Genomic DNA, 19,580 nt, shown 5'->3' with positions numbered 1-19,580 from the left:
ATTGGCCTCATCACCACTTGCGCCTCATTAGTCTCATTGCCATGACCCTAGCACCCTTACTCAATTGGGGCAGCTCAACCTCGGACAATTGACATTGGGGAGACAAGCTACCTAGATTGCTACCCAAGCTACAAGAACTATAACTAGAGAAAGACCAAAGAGGAAGACATTGGTAAGATGACTCGCCGAGCTCTAATGCTGAAGTTGAGAACAAGGACTCTAGATGAGAGGCTCTGACCATTCCCGGCCAAAGACTCAATTGCAAATAACAAAGTCCCCTCCTCCCTAGCCTTCTCCCTTTTTAAGGCAAGCCATGCCTCAGGATGTGTTGGACCCAACGGCCTAAAAGCTACCTCTCTACTTCTTGTGCAATCCCTCAACAGTCAACACTGGTGATATGCAAAACCAGCACACCGATTATTTGATGCCGCATGTCACTTCGAAAGCCTCAAGACTTGTAGGATGATAGGTCAAGAATTATCTGCCATCAGGGTGGGTTCATGTCTTGTCAAGGAACCTCAAGAGGTTGCCAACATCGGTTGAAGTGGATCGACCAAGGCCCCTGTTCTCCTTCAAACACCTCGAGACATTAGAAGGCCTAGGCACTAAATTGGTACTCTAGCCACATAAGTCCGACCTACCACATTAGCATGGAGGATGCATTTATAGGCACTAAACAACTCTGAGATCATCGGAGGCATGACAAACACCCGCAATAATTGCAAGAGTCTCCCCGTAGGGAAATAGCAAGCGACTCATCTAAAGAAGGCTCCTAAGGGCCCTGAGAATTTGGTCATCATGGTCCATTACTTCGAAGAATCTAGGAAGTGCCTTGATCACCCCTCGCCTCTATAAAAGGGGGGAGACATTCCCCCTCACGAGGTACGCTCTCATAGAAGAACTAGATTCCTTTGCTCTCTTTCTACTCGAGGTTCTCTTTCAGATCATCTAGTTAGGTACTAACTTGACTGTTGGAGTTTTCTCGCCTGGGCTCACAACCCAAGCTCTCTGACACCCTCTCTCTTATAGGCCTCAAAAAAGAGTTCGTGCCACTCCTTACTCTCATACTAGTACCCAAGTAAGTTGAACCACATCAATTGGCATCATTTGTGGGAACTAATTGAAAGGCCACCCTTACCTCTCACTGTTTTCAATATCAGTTCTCTTATTGTGATTAGCATGGCTTCACATAATGGAAAGGACACCCAAGTAAATGCCACTGGAGCAACACCTGTAGACCCCTCAACAATCCTGACAGGGGTTGACGCCCAGCAAATTTAGGAGTTGATGACCCACATACGGGGTATCGACCTTCAAATGTAGATGTGGGAACAATACATGGCTGCCATGAGATAGCCCTCAACACAAGCACCAACACAGAACTTGATGGTGTACGATCTAGTAGCTCCTTGTTGGAGGACAGCTCGGATGCCAAACTAGATAGGTCACTTTGTCGAGATGTAAGGAAAGAGAGAAAAAATTAGAGTACCTGAGCTACTTTACCCAGTGTGGGCACTCTGATGCTTAAGTTGGCAAATTATAATTTTTTGAGAGTTAGAAAGCAAGGGAGAGATAGAGAGCTTGAGTGCTAAATTCACGTATCTTAAGAGGTTGGAGGTGAGGCTCTTATATAGGCAAGTTGTCGTGAGACTCACGAAACATGTCCGGGATCTCCTATCCATCTTGTTCACAGGTGGTTTCATGCCTGGAGGTGGACTCCGTGTAAGTAGGTAATGTTTATTGAATCCCATCCGAATCAGGTGGGGTAATAACCAGCTCTTCCAATGTGGCATCGTGATCCCGGGAATTCGGAGGTGATAGTCCACTTAAGGGGGAGGTCGCTTGGCACGTCAAGAAAGTCACTAACTAGAGTCAGGTCAGATTGGTGGAAGCAAATCACCTCTTACGCCAACTTGAGATCTTGCCTAGCTGTTCGCAGTTCGGCTTACCGGAGTGGTACCGAGATCATCGATGTAGTTGTGAAGTATCTGAGGTGCTCCGGGGTCTGCTTACATGGTGTTGAGGTGTCACCCTGCTATTCTACAATGCCATTTGTCGTGATATCATTGGAGGATCAAATTACCCCTCATTAATTGCCTCCCACTCCCAAGTCCGGCATGATCAATTCAGTGAGGGAGTAGTCTTAACCCGAGGTGATTTGGTCTGAGTATGAACCATCGTGTCCATGCGAACCGTGGGATCCAACTAATACCAACTGTCCATAGTTCATATCATCTGTCTATAAATAGGACCCTTGGGCAAGTCATGTGGAACCCTCTAACATTCCCAAACTCGCTCGTCCCACTAAATCATCACTGAGTTGCGTCCAAAAGACTTCAAGGTGTCGAACCTCAAAATCCACGATGACACAAATGACCCTGTGGACCACATAGAAAGCTTCTAGGCTCTCATTCTTCTTCATGGGGCCATGGAGGCTAGTATGTGTCTACCGTTCCCCACCAAATTCCACCAAACACCTTGGATGTGGTATTCAGGGCTTGCACCAAGCTCCACCACTAGTTGGAAACAATTTTCGACATATTCATCTCTCACTTCACCACTAGTTAAACATACACTAAGACCACGACAAGCTTAATGTTTGTCTACCAATGTTCTGGAGAAAGTATGCGAGAGTACATCCGTAGATTCAACCTAGAGTGTTTGCAAGTTTGAGACCACAATCCAGCAATATAGGTCACAGCCGCGACCCGTTGAGTGCGAGATTGATTCCTTAAGGTCTCCCTGGCCAAGAATCCCCCACTAGACATGAAGAGCTTCCTCGACTATGCCCAGAAATACATGAACGTGGAAGATGAAGGGTCGAGATGAGAACTGTGGAGAAAACAACAAGAGAAGATGACGTAAGTATAAGTTGTCTAGAAGATCAAAGTCATCAACTAAGCAGTCACAAACTCCCCAGCTAAGTACCATAGTTTTACACTGCTCAATGCAAAATGAGGGGAGATTCTCATGAAAATTAAGAAGGTAGAGTACATACCTGAAGTGGTCACCTCGCATGAAGGGAAATACAGAGAACAAGAACCAAGACAAGCATTGCCACTTCCATAAGGCCAAGGGCCATGACACCAAATACTGCTAAGATCCTAGAAATGAGATCGAGTTAATTAGAAGGGGTTACCTAAAGCAATTCATAAATAAGGAAGAGCACAAGCCCAAGTAAGCCAGAAATTGGTGCAATGAGAGTGCATACCCAAGCAACCCAGAAATTGGTGCAATGAGAGTGACGATGAGGAGCAGATCGCGAGAGTGATAGCAACCATCACCAGAGGATCGATTGTGGTTGGCTGTGTTAGACAATGTATGCCCTTAGCTCCAATTAGATTGATGTACGTATACATTTACCGTAAATGGATAAAAGTACATTATTGTTTCATGTTGATATTAGTATGTTTCTATGAATTTATCCCTTAAATTGGACACTTATGAGACTCGTGCTAGTTTAGAATGTTCTCAGCCACAGGATAGGCTTTGGGAATTTATCCTACCAAGGCTGACACTAATGTGCTGCCAAAGAAGTCAGGGCAGCTTGTCTCAATTGCTAGGAATAGACCCGAAGCACATGTAGTATGTGTTTAGTTGAAGCACGGAACCCGAACCATTTTCTAGTTATGCCCTGGACCTTGGGGGTTGATGGGTAAAATTGAAAAGTTGCACATAACCCTTAGACTTGATTTTGCTACTAAACTAGGTGTCGGATTGGATTGTCTTTGATATGCCAATCAGTGAGATCCTTTGTGGGTCAAAACCTAGGTATGTTGGGGCAGTCTGAGAATTCACTTAAGTGGGTGATCATAGTGATAGGATCGGCCCATTTGTTAGACAATGTGAATGATCAGGTTTGCACTCTCTCTGATGGAAACCTAAACTACTAGTAGTGGATTTCAACTACGTTTGAGATTTGGTTTTGCAAAATATATTTATATAATATATATAATATATATTATGTTTTATCAAAATGTTTGCAAAAGGTTTTAATTCCCATGATCCATTCGAGCAGAGAGTATGACACTGCACCTTGCAGCCACGGGAGAGATCCTTCCCAATCAGACAATGTTTGATCATTATGGGTTGAGAGATTAAGTGTAAGAGACCATTAAGGGCTGATTACCTGATGGTTTTATTTTACTTAAGTCCATGATCCTTCATTCTTCACAGGATGGCTGGATTTAAGGATCATTTAAGTGGAAATGTTGGGCTCATTTTGAGCCCATAGTGATGAACTCTAGGGTTCATTACATTTATCAGTGAATTTGGCCAGGCCTTTTCATAGAGGCTTGGTCGAACCCATGTGGGCTTATGTGAAGTCATTGTGGGGTTCCACGCCATATAAATCAAACCTAAACAGGCCAAGCAACACCATTGGGTTGTGAGCCATGATAGGTTAACTTGTCATGTGACATGGGGCAAATCTAGGTTTAGAAATGGATATGGAGCACCCATCCTCTTAAGAGGATGAGACTTATTTTTTAATAGAGTCCAAATTTAAATAACGACTTGGATAATCTCCAAATTTAAATAGGAGAAGTGCTCTACAAAGAGATAAAAGAAGAAGAGGGCGAATTGGTCTAGAACACCTGTCAATTCTGCTTTCTCTCTTCTTTTGTCTCCCAAGAAACCCTAGTTCGATTATAGCTTTTTGGGACTGATAGAGATAAGTTCTCTCTCCATTTTTGCAAGAAAAATTCAGAGAAATTTCATGCTCACCTCCCTAGATTGATCCAAGTAGTTGAGTTGCAGTTTTGCTAAAAACTGTGTTGTTGAACCCGCTTCAAGATCAAGTTGCGCCATCTTTAGGGGAAGCTAATTTTAGGAACTGATTTGGGCATGAACTTCAACCTTGGGATCTACACTTTTGGTATCTATATTAGGTATACATCTCCCTCTTTGTTCAGTTTCAAATCTGGTCCGGTTCAATGCAAGACCAATCCTACAAAAATGCAGTTTTTGAAACTTAGGGAATACTCCTTCTTTGTTCAGTTTCAAATCTGGTCCGGTTCAATGCAAGACCAATCCTAGAAAAATGCAGTTTTTTGAAACTTAGGGAATATGATTCCAGGAAGGATTGAAAACTTTTGAAATTTCACCTAATCATCTAGCATGATTCATCCATCCATATGATGGATCCTAAACCTTCCTTCAGAATAAAGTACCTCAGTGGGAAAATTTTTCGTTAAGGAATTGTAGCATGAAGAAGAGAATCCACCAAAAGATCTGAAGTTATAAGAGGTCATTTCCTTCATTGAAGATGACCTCTGAGGTGTATATTTCCCGTACGATGACGCGTTGGTCATGAAGCTCATCATCGCAAAGTATGAGGTAAAGTGCATACTTGTAGACAATGAAAGCTTGGTCGATATCCTAAATATCCTAATCCTAAAGCCCTTTAAGAAAATGAAATTGAAATGAAAAGACCTCACCCCAACTGATGTGCCTTTGGTTGGTTTTAGTGGGGATGTTGTGTGTCCTATGGGAAAAATAAAACTATACGTTTTAATGGGGACTATGCCGAACAAGCAAAGGCTCAAACAGGACTTCTTGATAGTTGATTCATTATTGCCCTACAACGACATTGTAGCCTACACTTTACTCCATGCCCTTCGAGCTATGGTATCAACGTACCACCTTGCGATGAAATTCCCGACAAAGCATGGGTTCAGCATAGTCAGAGGAGACCAGCTTGGGTTTTGTAAATGTTATGTGGCAACCCTAAATCAAACAATCTTTAGATGTGGACGTCGACCTTGACCCACTTGAATAGCCCAAGGAAAAGCTTGGTAAGCCCGCTGAGGAAACTGTCTCGCTTCCTCTCTTTGAGATCGAGTCAGAAAAGAAAGTGCAAGTTGAGTCACTTCTTGAGGAACCTAATGTACTGAACTGGTAAGATTCCTATCCTTAAACTCCGATGTTTTTGCTTGGTCGGCCACTGACATGCCTGGCATAGACCCCCGTTAAGCAAAGGAAAAGGAACTTCCTCGCAAATCGGTGGAGAACCATCAATGAGGAGGTCAGAAAGCTCCTACAAGCCAGATTCATTAGAGAAGATTACACTGACCTCAATAGAGCTTGCCCCTAAGACTACTTCCCGCTTCCATGGATAGAACTGCTCATAAATTCCACCTCAGGTTTCAAACTGCTAAGCTTCATGGATGCCTACTCGGGCTATAACTAGATCACAATGAACCCTATTGATCAAGAAAATACCACTTTTGTAATTGAGACTGACTTGTACTACTACAAGGTTATGCCCTTCAGCCTTAAAAACGTCAAGGCGACCTATCAAAGACTTGTGAATATTTTTTTTTTCTGAATTAATAGGAGATAAAATTGAAGTGTATGATATCAATGATATGGTTGTAAAAAATCGCTTTTCTAACTCTCTCATCTCTAACTTCACCGACGTCTTTAATATTTTGACAAAATTCAAGTTAAAACTTAATACTTGCAAGTGTGTTTTTAGTGTCACCTTGGGTAAGTTCTTAGGCTACATAGTAACTCAACTTGGAATCGAATATAATCCAGAAAAAATTCAATCAATTTTGGATATGTCACCAACTCAGTAATTCAAGGAAGTCCAAAGACTTACTAGCTAGGTCGCTACACTCAGCCACTTCATGTCCAAGTCAGCAAAGTGATGCGTCCCTTTCTTTTAAGCAATAAAAATAAGCTCAGGACATTGAATGGATAGAGGATTGACAATCCACGTTCAAAGAACTTAAGCTCTAACTGAGCTTGCCACCGTTATTGACAGGGCCAAAGATGGGTGACGAGCTTATCTTGTACTTATCTTCTAGCGGTGAAGCCATTAGCTCGATATTGGTCTGAGTAGTTGGAAAGGAACAATGGCTTGTTTATTACATGAGCAAAGTCCTACATCCGACTGAGACCCGATACCCTAACATCGAGAAGCTCAGTTTTGCGCTTATCATCTCGGCTAGGAAACAATAGCCCTACTTCCAGGCTCATACCATTATCATACTCACTAACTAGATACTCCACCAAATCCTACAGAAGCCTGAGGTATCGGGATGACTAACAAAATGGGCAATCGAACTGAGTGAATATGACATACACTATGAACCGTGTCTAGCAATCAAAGCTCAAGTTTGGTGGATTTCATCTCAGAATAAACCAATGATCGATGACCTATCCTTAAATCAAAAAGCATCCACCAATGTAGCCAGACTCATTTTGCTCGAGCAGGATGAAGTAAGGCTTGAGCACATCCTAAGATTTGGAATCCAAGCATCCAACAATGAAGTAGAATATGAAGCCCTAATAGTCGGTTTGAGCTTGGCCAAAGAGATCGGCATAAAAGATTTACAAGGGCACATTGACTCGCAACTTGTTGTCAACCAAGTGAATGGGCACTATAAGGCTCGGGAACCAATAGTGATCAAATATTTGAACAAAGTTTGCAAGCTCATTTGGCAATTTGATTCGTTCTCCATCCATCACATACTTAGGTCAGACAAGGCACAGGCTGATGAGCTTTTAAAGCTAGCTGATGCCGCAGGTAACACAAGGAGGATGGTGCATATAAGGGATTTACCCCAACCTAGCATAGAGCCAATGAAGGAAGAAGTCTCCCCTGTGCACGTTGCTAAACCAAGCTGGATAGATCCGATCTTCGAATACCTACAACTCGGAGCAAGACCCTCAAATAGGAATGCAACTTGAAAACTCAAACGAAAGTTATTGTGTTGCCTCCGACCTATGGAAGCAGAATGCATCCTTAACAAAATTCATGGAGGATTGTGTGGCAAACACTTGGTGGGAAGGGCCCTAGCCCAGAAAGGCTTAGACAAGGTTAGTACTAGCGATAATGAAAGCCGAAGCAATCAAGCTCGTCCAGCGATGCGATAGATGCCAAAGCCACGCTAACATACCTCAGCAGCGTGCCACTGACCTACAACACCTCACCAGTCCATGGCCACTTGCCTAGTGGGGGATAAATATCATCGATCCTTTCTCCCCAACAACTGGGTGTAGGAGATTCCTGGTCGTAGCTGTGGATTACTTCACCAAATGGGTTGAATTAAAGTCGTTGACAACTATTACAACTTGAAATGTGCAAGGATTTTTCCGAAGAAACATCATTTATCGATATGGACTACCTTGCGCACTGATATCAAATAACGGTAAACAATTCAAAGACATAAGTTTCCAAAACTGGTGTGACGAGTTAGGGATCAAAGAACACTTCATCTCCATGGCCCATCCATAGGAAAACGGATTGGTCGATGTTACGAACCAAGCTACTCTGAGAGGTTTGAAAGCTTGGCTGGCCCAAGGGAAGGGGTTATGGGTAGATGAGCTCCTTAGTGTCCTCTGGGCATATCGAATGACCTGTAGAACAGCCATCAACAAAACCCTTTTTAATGTCACCTACGGAACTAAGGTGGTGATACGAACTGAAATTAAAGTACCAACCCTTAGAATGGAAGCGCATGATGAAGATGGAAATGACAATGAACTACACACCAATCTCAACCTCGTCAAAGAAGTAAGAGGCCGAGCTCAAATCAGGACCGCGGCATACCAACAAAGGGTAGCCCGCTACCATAATGCTCGGGTCAAAAGTAAAGATTTCTGAGTTGGAGACATTGTACTTTGAAAAGTCATGGTACTTGAGTTGGGCTTAGGCAAACTTGAACCAAATTGGGAAGGCCCATACAGAGTAACAAAAGTTATTGGCCTCAGCACATACGAGCTCAAAACTTTGGAAGGGAGGTCGATACATGGAATGCTTAGAACTTAAGGAAATACTTCATTTAGAATTTTCAAGATCGTCATGTAACAAGTGTATGACTTTCTTTCAAGAGTTCATTAGTACAAACACTTTGATTTAATTCATAACTCAAATTCTAATTCAATTTATTTTTGCTCTTCGATTCACATTATCTTGACAATATTTTATTGAGAAGAAGCCTGATGCAATGATTGAGCTCCGTTTGCACCATGTTCACGCAATGACTTTGCTAAAATAAGGCAATTGAACACCTTGTTCAAGAGTCTACACCTTAAGGCATGACTTTCAGGTCATAACCGTTAAATACTAAAAAGATGTTTCAATACCTTGGGATACCTCAGAGCTCGCATTTGAACTATATAATAGGAGCTTGTATATGAACACCTTGGAAAATGTTTTAACACTGTTCCAACACTTAGACAAATTTTTGTATAGAAACATGCATATGAAAGGAAATACTTCATCATGTTAACTAGCAAAGTGTACTTTGAAATGAAATGAAAAACTAAGTTTTGCCCTCGTGCTTCCTCCGCCCTTACCACCTTTGCCACCCTCATCCTCGTCTTCATTGCCACTTTCCTCAATGTCGTCCTCCATGCTAACTTCATCTCCCCTTGAGTCTAGCTCGTTATGGACTTGCATGGCCATTCTAGGGCTGACAGCATCGATCACCAAGAAACCGATGCCATAATCAAGGGTAAGCAAACTGACAAGCTTACGACTTAACTTGAAGCCCTCCCTCCTTTTCTTTTGTGAAGCGGTGTGAGGCTTAGAAAGCAACGAGAACCTTCACTTCAGTAGCTCGGATGTCCTCAACATGTTTGGCCAGTTGTTCCTTCAATTGGATAGATCGCTCATTCTGCTCGATCATTAGTGAGTCCACATTCTTCTCGGACTTGGTCAGTCGCCTAGTCAACTCCGTCTTCTCCAACTCCAAAACAGCAACCTGCTTTGACAGGTGTGCCACGCTGCATCGGCACCCATCCAGTTGAGCTCAAAGATCATCCACTTATTTTCCTAGTAGCTCATGTTGACATTCAGAGTTCACACATCAGTCCGTAAGGACCTGAGCCAAGGTGTTCGACTGCAAAACAAGTTTGGATTAGAATAAGGGAAACAAGAAGGTATTCAAGATGTCTGCTCGAGTTTGTACCAACAAAGCAGCTCAGTAGAGCTTCCCTCCAAGCACCTAGGTAGGTTGCTCGGTGAAGTCCTTGACATCCTCAAGGAGGAGAATGCCTCTACTCATCTTGAGTGCCATGTGGGGGGTCCATGGTCCAATTTGACGTCGTTATTGACCACTCTAGAGCAAACTAAGGTGGTGGCACGATAGCAACTGGTGGAACTGACTTAACCACGTCTATTCTCTCAAGCCTAAAGCTCGAACCAACCTACTCGGAGCTCGGTGCGACCTCTCCAGCACTAGTGTGATCAGCCGGCATCGGCTCAATCTCCTCCTCCTCCTCAATGATGACTACAGGAGACAGGAGTGGATTGCTGACCTTCCCTCTCAAGCCTAAAGTGCACACTTGTAGACAACGAAAGCTTGGTCGATATCCTATTCCTAAAGGCCTTTAAGAAATTGAAATTGAAATGAAAAGACCTCACCCCAACTGACGTGCCTTTGGTTGGTTTTAGCGGGGATGTTGTGTCCTATGGGAAAAATAAACCTATAGGTTTTAATGGGGACTGTGCCAAACAAGAAGAGGCTCAAACATGACTTCTTGATAGTTGATTCACTATTGCCCTACAACACCATTGTAGCCTACACTTTACTCCATGCCCTTCGAGCTATGGTATCAACATACCACCTTGCGATGAAATTCCCGACAAAGAATGGGGTCGGCATAGTTAGAGGAGACCAACTTGAGTTTTGTAAATGTTATGTGGTAACCCTGAAGCAAACAATCTTTAGATGTGGACATCGACCTTGACCCACTTGAATAGCCCAAGGAAAATCTTGGTAAGCCTGCTGAGGAAACTGTCTCGCTTCCTCTCTTTGAGATCGAGTCAGAAAAGAAAATGCAGGTTGAGTCACTTCTTGAGGAACCCAATGTACTGAACTGGTAAGATTCCTATCCTTAAACTCCGATGCTTTTGCTTGGTCGGCTGCTGACATGCCTGGCATAGACCCCGTTAAGCAAAGGAGAAGGAACTTCATTGCAAATCGGTGGAGAACCATTGATGAGGAGGTCGGAAAGCTCCTAGACGCCGGATTCATCAGAGAAGTTGATACTTGGATTGGATTGCCAACCTTGTACTCATAAAAAGGGTGAATGAAAAATGGCATATGTGCGTAGATTACACTGACCTCAATAGAGCTTGCCCCTAAGACTACTTCCCACCTCCTTAGATAGACCTGCTCGTAGATGCCACCTCAGGGTTCAAACTGCTAAGCTTCATGGATGCCTACTCGGGCTATAACCAGATCACGATGGACCCTATTGATCAAGAAAATACCACTTTTGTAATTGAGACCGACTTTTACTGCTACAAGGTTATGCCCTTCAGCCTTAAAAACGTTGAGGTGACCTATCAAAGACTTGTGAATAATTTTTTTTCTGAATTAATAAGAGATAAAATTGAAGTGTACGATATCAATGATATGGTTGTAAAAAGTCACTTTTCTAACTCTCTCATCTCAGACCTCACTGACGTCTTTCATATTTTGACAAAATTTCAGTTAAAACTTAACATTTGCAAGTGTGTTTTCGGTGTCACCTAGGGTAAGTTCTTAGGCTACAATGCAACTCAACTTGGAATCGAATATAATCTAGAAAAAATTAAAGCAACTTTGGATATGTCACCACCTCAATAATTCAAGGAAGTCCAAAGACTTACCAGCCGGGTCGCTGCCCTCAGCTGCTTCATGTCCAAGTCAGCAAGGTGATGCCTCCCTTTCTTTCAAGCAATAAAATAAGCTCAGGACTTTGAATGGATAGAGGATTGACAATCCACGTTCAAAGAACTTAAGCTCTAACTGAGCTTGCCACCGTTATTGACAAGTCCAAAGATGGGTGTCGAGCTTATCTTGTACTTATCTTCTAGTGACGAAGTCTTTAGCTCGATATTGGTCTGAGTAGTTGATAAGGTACAATGGCTTGCTTATTACATGAGTAGAGTCCTACATGCGATCAAGACCCGATGCCCTAACATCGAGAAGCTCAGTTTTGCACTTATCATCTCTGCTAGGCCCCTTACCAGTTTGCTACCCTTGCCACCCTCATCCTCGTCTTCATTGCCACTTTCCTCGATGTCGTCCTCCATGATAACTTCATCTCCCCTTGAGTCTAGCTCATTATGGACTTGCATGGCCATTCCAGGGCTGACAGCATCGATCACCAAGAAACTGATGCCATAATAAAGGGTAAGCAAATTGACAAGCTTACTACTTAACTTGAAGCCCTCTCTCATGGCACCGGCTGCATATTTATCCTTTTCTTTTGTGAAGCAGTGTGAGGCATAGAAAGCAACGAGAACCTTCACTTCAGTAGCTCGGATGTCCTCGACATGTTTGGTCAGTTGTTCCTTCAACTGGGCAGATCGTTCATTATGCTCAATCATTAGTGAGTCCACATTCTTCTCGGACTTGGTCAGCCGCCTAGTCAACTCCATCTTCTCCAACTCCATAACAGCAACCTGCTTTGACAGGTGTGCCACGTTGCATCGGCACCCATCCAGTTGAGCTCGAAGATCTTCCACTTATTTTCCTAGTAGCTCATGTTGACGTTCAGAGTTCACACATCAGTCCGTAAGGACCTGAGCCAAGGTGTTCGACTACAAGACAAGTTTGGATTAGAATAAGGGAAACAAGAAGGTATTCAAGATGTCTGCTTGAGTTTTTACCAACAAAACAGCTCAGTAGAGCTTCCCTCCAAGCACCTAGGTAGGTTGCCCGGTGAAGTCCTTGACATCCTCGAGGAGGAGAATGCCTCTACTCATCTTGAGTGTCACGCGGGGGGTCCATGTTCCAGTTTGACGTCATTATTGACCACTCTAGAGCAAACTGAGGCGGTGGCATGATAGCAACTGGTGGAACTGACTTAACCACATCTATTCTCTCAAGCCTAAAGCTCGGACCAACCTACTCGGAGCTCGGCACGACCTCTCCAGCACTAGTGTGATCAGCCGGCATCGGCTCAATCTCCTCCTCCTCCTGAATGATGACTACAGGAGACAGGAGTGGATTGCTGACCTTCCCTCTTACTAGAAGCGCTCTAAGACTAATCTTCGGCTTTCCTTTTTCTCATTTTCTTCTTAGCTCGATTGAGAACCCCTAATGTGCTTATGCCACTAATTCACACATGAACAAATTATGAGACAAAAAGACGAATATAACGAAAGAAAGTACCTAAGTGTCAGCAGACGACCTACCTTGAGGACTTAGCCCGGTTCCAATTAGTCCCTCCTCAGTCAAGTAGTTGTCTACACATGCTCTCTTCTTGATCAAACCCTTCACCCACTCCTTTATGGCCTCGCTCATGGTAACCTCCCCAATATCCCTAATAGTTATCCTCCACTTAGTATTGAAGAGCCATCCCTCCTCGAAAATGAGGAAGAAGAACTTGTTTTGACATTCTAGGACCTTGGATGGAAAATTGACCAATAACTTGTATCCAGGCTAGTAGGAGAGGTAAAAGCTATACTGGTCGGTGGGATTTCCTTTCAAGTGACAAAGGCAAGCGAAGGTTTTGAGGCTCAAAGGAAAATCAAAGTGATGGCGGAACAAAATAGTCCTTACTAAAGTTCTAAGAATGTTCGGATGAAGCTGAGAAAGGGTGATGTTATACTAATTCAACACCTCCACTATGATGGGATGAAGCAAAAATCTTAGTTTGGCCTCTAAAGCTTGATCAAAGACACAAACCTCATTTTTGTCATGTTGCCAAGGCATTTGGCTGCTGAGGGGAAGCATACATTCAAAATGGCTTGGGATCTTATATCGACCTATGAAAAACCCGACCTCCCCAGAGGTTAGCTCAGTCGGACCGAACTCATATTTTTTTGGTTGACATCGAGAGGTGGAGGCCCCCTTATGGGAACCTCGTTGCTCTTGCATCGGGGACCCTTCCTCGACGTGGGCAACATGCCAACATTCCCTGTCGGACTCACCACCAGACATTAAGATAGGAAAGAAGAAAAGAAACTTACCAAAAACACTTATAAGTTGTAGACTAGTATTCTACTACTATAGGGGTCGGGTTCAGGTTGAGTCGGATTTCCCGAGGGGTCAACCCTAACCCAACCTGAACTAAGGTCAGGTTCAAGAATTCCAACCCTAACCATAACCCGATCAACCGAACCCAACCCAACGACTTTTTCGGGTTGGGTTCGGGCCAACCCGGCCCAAGACGTCCTCGTCCAACTTATATGCTTACTAACTTTAGTGTCGAAGTGTTACTCTCCAATGAGCACAAGTCGTCTGAACTGAACACCTCGGCAAATCCAATTCATCAAAATATTAATCTGCTGTTCACCCAGCTTAACCCTAACAGCATCAACTTCATACACAAAATATTTAACCTGTCTGATTTTAATGTATTTAATTGGATTAGCACCATAGTCATAGTCATAGGCAGCAGATGGAGAACTTCGAAAAAGATAGAGACTCCACATATTCAATTGGCGGAAGAATTTTAGATGAAACAACAAAGTTAATTATTGCACTATTTTTAATTGGTGGCCGGCTGAATCTCATTCATAGGTTGCACTTCTAAATGAAGCATTTTATAATGAGAATACCCTCCTATAAAACAGTTATTTCCGTTAATAACTATGAATTTTCACCTATAAAACAGTCTACATGAGGTCCCACTGTTAATCTCATGGGCTCCAGCGTGAGTGACCTATGGGTTGAAAGTCAATTTAACTTACGTTCTTAAAATATTAAAGTGTTTTCTATAAATTAAGAAAAAAAAAATCAAATCGCAATGCCCCAATTTTAGGTTTTGTGTTTTGGAGATTAAAAGTGGTTTAACTCTACATTATATATTTATATTTTTAAAAGATCAAATACTTATCAAACGCTTTTTGCCACATTTTTGTTTACCACAGCCAAAAACTCAAAAGCCAAAGCTTATACTTGTCCAAACAAAGGCTTATTGGCTGATTTCAATCAGTCAGGACCCATGCTTTATGGATTGTTGCTACATGTACGAAGTGGCTCTTCTGGGCTAATGCAATTAGTTGTCAGTAAATGCAATTGGCATGGGCTGAGCTCTTGATTGTTATAGGGTTGGATTTTCGAACCTAAGTCTGCCAAAGCATTGTATGGCTTATGGGTAGTGCCAAATGGCCCCTTGTGGGAATGGACGACCCCACGTCCCAACTCTCAAAGTCCCAATCATAAGTAAGGCTAAAGTCTGATGGAGATGGAAGAAGGAAGATGACATGAAAGCCATGGAATTGTGGGTATCGGAACCTTCTTATATGCACATGTCCAGTGTCCTTCTTCAAATGTTTACACCCATGTTGTCTATTTATTTTTCCCCAAAACAACTATGTACAAGAATTTGGAAAGAGGCATGCATACTGATAGACAAACTAGAAATAGATTACAGACAAGAAAAAGCAATGAACCATTAGTATGTATATATACACACATAAGGCATGAGATCGATCTAGAATTTATTTGATTATATTCCTTCAACCATCTCACTTAACATGTTTTTTTGACAGAGAACATGTTAAGAATCCTTTCTAGTTTTATAAAATTTTGTTTTCTTTCATTTGGCAAACTAAGCACATTTACCGCTCTAATCAAAATGGATCACTTCTTTCACCATAATTTTCAATGAACCAAACATCTCTATCAGAAGGGCTGAGACTCAGCTTTGCACAACTAATTGTCAACTCATGCTGATAGGGGGAAAGGTAGACAGTCGTAGCTAAACCTTAGGGGAAGATGGTCCACTTTGAGTACTCTATGAGCCCAAATAGGTCATATAGGAAACCCAAAAACGCTCCATGTGACTTTTACTCCAAGGAGAATCCAGACTTGTCATTCACATGCAGTATCGCTAGTAAATGTCATTGTGGTACTGAAGTTGGTTGGTTGATTCCTTGAAGGGCCGTTACCCAAATGTTGATGTTGGGCCCGGCGGCCATCCGATTCCGACTCTCCGAGGTATTGGGAAGCCCAGGCTGCAATTTTACATTCAAATTTAGACTACTTTGGAAGCAGTACAAATGCAAATATGTACAGTGTAAATACATACAAAATTAAGGTTTTGCACTCTACATATTTGCATTTGTACTCCTTCCAAACTCAGCCTTAAGTGTTTTATTGTTTTCATGGTAATAGAAAACAAGAATCATTCAACCTAAAAGCTTAAGATGTTAAATGAGGTCCTTGTATAGATTTTGTTCTCTAACAAATATGACTTTACACTTAAGAATTTAAACAAAAAGTATATTTTAATGTTTAACATAACGAGTCGATCACCTTACTTCAAAAAGGCAAAATTTTCAGTGTTCAAAAGACAAGTTTGGTGGCATCGTGATTATGTTAGGAGTCCAAAGAGTCCACAGTTGTCATACCATCACTACGACTAAGGAGTGAGGATGATCACGGACCCGGTTAGAAATTCAGGTTTGTTCACATAAGTTATTGAAATCATTTTTATAGGAATACTTAAATTTTAAATCTAAGGCCCCATTTGGTTCGTAGGAATAGGGGTCTAGAATTGGAATCGGAATGGGCTGTTCTGATTCCAACTGTTTAGTTGGGTGGAATGAAATCTTATTCCTACTGATTCTAATTTCCATTTTCATTCATGTCTGAACCAAACAGATCACGGGAATAGGCCATTCTAATTCCAATTTCGACTGTGAATCAAACATACTCGAAGTATACACACACACACACACTAGTGGGGACCTGTGCGGTGTACGGGCTTTGTTAAAAGAACTTGAGGCAAAAAGAGTTAGGGCTGTAGCTTGAGTAGGCCTAATTTGAGCCCGACCCAACTCAACCAAAGGTTTTGCATAGGTTGGACTTAAGTTGAGGCCTTGGGTAGCTCGAACTCGACTCGACCAATTTGAGTCCGTCCAACATTTTGTGATATGCATATTTATATTTATCAATATATTCTATTTAGAAATTGGGCTACAATGCTCAACATGTCCAATCCCAAGCTTATCTCAAGATGTTGGGTTAAAATTGGGTTTGGTTGAGTTTAAACTACCCGAGGCCTCAACCCAAACCCAACCAGAGTTTAGGTTAGCCTTAAGTTTTTTGCCTAAACCTAGCTTAAATTTCAAAAACTCAAGCCTAAATTGTGCAAAAGATTGGGTTGAACCGGGTCAGGCTCGAATTAGGCTCACCCAACCCAAGGTACACCCCTAGCTCCTTTTGCCTCAAAATCTTTTAACAAAACTCGTGCATCGCATGGTCCCCCTACTAATTATTAGCACTAATTTTAATTTATAGTCACTAATAGTAATATTAATTAGTAAGAATAGTAATGTTTTATGGTATTTTTTAATTATTCACAAAAATAGTTAATAATTCTTTTTAAATTTTATAATTAATATTTAAAAATATTAATAAATTTATAATTATAGTTAATAATTCTCAATTATGAATTAATAAATTTTATAATTCTTAATTTATAAAATATTACTATATATAGATAAATTGATATTATTAATTGTAATAATAGTTAATTTAATATTCAAATTAATTATTCATGAAAAAATTATTAATTTTTAAATTTTGATATTAATAAAACAATTAATTATTGTTGGTAATTAATTAATTTTTTGGTAATATATCACTAATTAATTAATCATGAATTATTAATATATCACCAATATTAATTACTAAAAATAGTAATATATTTTGGTATTAAATTTTGGAAATTTTTAATAAATCATGGATATGAACAGTAGATTTTAAGTGAATTTTGGAAATATTACTAAAATGAAATTATTAATTATTAAAAATAGTAATATTGTTTGGGAACTTTTAACTAATTACAGAAATAATTATTTTATTTTGGTATGAGATGATAAAATCAAATGAAATTTTTAATTATAAATAATAAGTAATATACCATTCAAAGGAAATGGGTTGTAACTAGGTTGGGTTAATGATAGATAGATAGATAGACGTGTCTTAGTTAGAAGTAGGGATGTGTCTTACGAATGAGGAGAGGTTTTTAGGAATTAAGACTAGAGAATTTTAAGAACAATAAATTAGGAGTGTGGAGAGGTTTTAGGAGAGAGGGGATAAAGAGACATTTTAGGAATGTTTTTATTAAGGAGATGTTTCAATAGGGTAGGAATGCTCTTAGGGGAGAGAGAGAGAGAGAGATTTTAAGTATATTGAGCTAGTTAATTAGGAAATGAAGATAGAGGGTGCTAAGATGGCTTAATATAATAAATGGGAATGGGAGAGGAGAGAGAATCAAGGATAATGTAGGGGTGAGGGTAATGGAGCAAGAAGAGGCATGGTGATGTGGACCCATAAGTTGGTATTTATCAAAATTCATTGGGGCTTTTAACTTTTGATTCAAAGCCTTCTGATATTATGTACTTCTGGTAGCATAGATTTTCCTTTTCCAGACCCTACAAGTGCTTAGGTAAAGTCAAACATTCCTCTTCATTTTTTTGTTCTTTTTTGGTTCTCCATGTTGTTTGAGGTTAGCTAATATGGATGGAAGTTTCTATCCTAAGAACGGGTTTTGGGGTAGAGATGGGTTTTGGGATTCTATAACCTATACAGGTAAAGGTAAGGTACGGTATTAGGCTAAATCTGACCCTCCCCAACCTTCATATTGCTGGAAAGCATATAAACATTATGTACTAAGTATTGAATTTAGTAATAATTTTGACTTTTATGTAAAAATTAATTGATAGTTTATGTGTTTTTTACATGCCTTAATCAAATAATTGACAGTTTTGTTATTTATCTGTATTATTTTACTTATTTATTGTTTATATATAACAAGAAATAATAAGAAATTAGATGTGGGTTTTAAACTAGTAAATCCAACATACCCCTACCCTTGAATGTGGGGAGGGTAGGGTCAGTGAGGGTTTTGCATTTTCATGTCTGGGAGGGTTTGTATTCTCAAAATACAATCCCCTATGAGTTTTTGAGTATGTAGAAATTGGGAGGTTTAGGGAGATGAATAAGATCTAGAATTTAGCGTAGAAGTTGTCAAGCCATAGAACAATTTAAGAGTGCAAAATGGTGCTACCAACTACGAAATACGACCAATTGATGGTAACTCATTAGTTGATAGAATCTATCATGGTTTTCAATACTGGATTGGACCGGAAAAAACCGAAAACCGGTCAGGTGGCCAGTTCCGTTTTTCTCTAAAATCGAATATTTGCAAAAAAAAACATTGATTTGGTCAATAAACCACTGACTCAGACAGTTGAACCGTTTAATGATTTTGACCATTTTTTATTTTTTTTATTTTTTTGTCAGAATAGACCAACCATTCAATTCAAAAAGCCAGACCGTTTGACCCGAGAACTGAACCCCTGATCAATTCATTCTGTGAATCAGTTTTAAAAGCGTTGGAATCTATCACTCGTGGTAAACCTATGATAAAAAATTCTGTTGCTACGGAGGATTAAGGGGATGGGGATGGATTACTGACTGTTGGGCAGCTTTATTATAAAAAAACAAACACACACATATGAATACATGATGGATAATTTGGCATTGCTCATATCATTGGTGTGGATATCACATTGGTGTGGATATGGATATTTTTAGTTGAAATTAATGTGTTGCTTGTTAATTACAAATCCACCCGATTTCATCCCCTACTCTTTGAAAAGTTATTTTTCG

The sequence above is a fragment of the Nelumbo lutea genome, chromosome 1 (genome assembly GCF_056320005.1).
Source record: "Nelumbo lutea isolate HS-2025 chromosome 1, American lotus-T2T, whole genome shotgun sequence".
In the NCBI taxonomy this organism is placed as follows: domain Eukaryota; kingdom Viridiplantae; phylum Streptophyta; class Magnoliopsida; order Proteales; family Nelumbonaceae; genus Nelumbo; species Nelumbo lutea.
Note: the sequence above shows the minus strand (reverse complement) of the source record.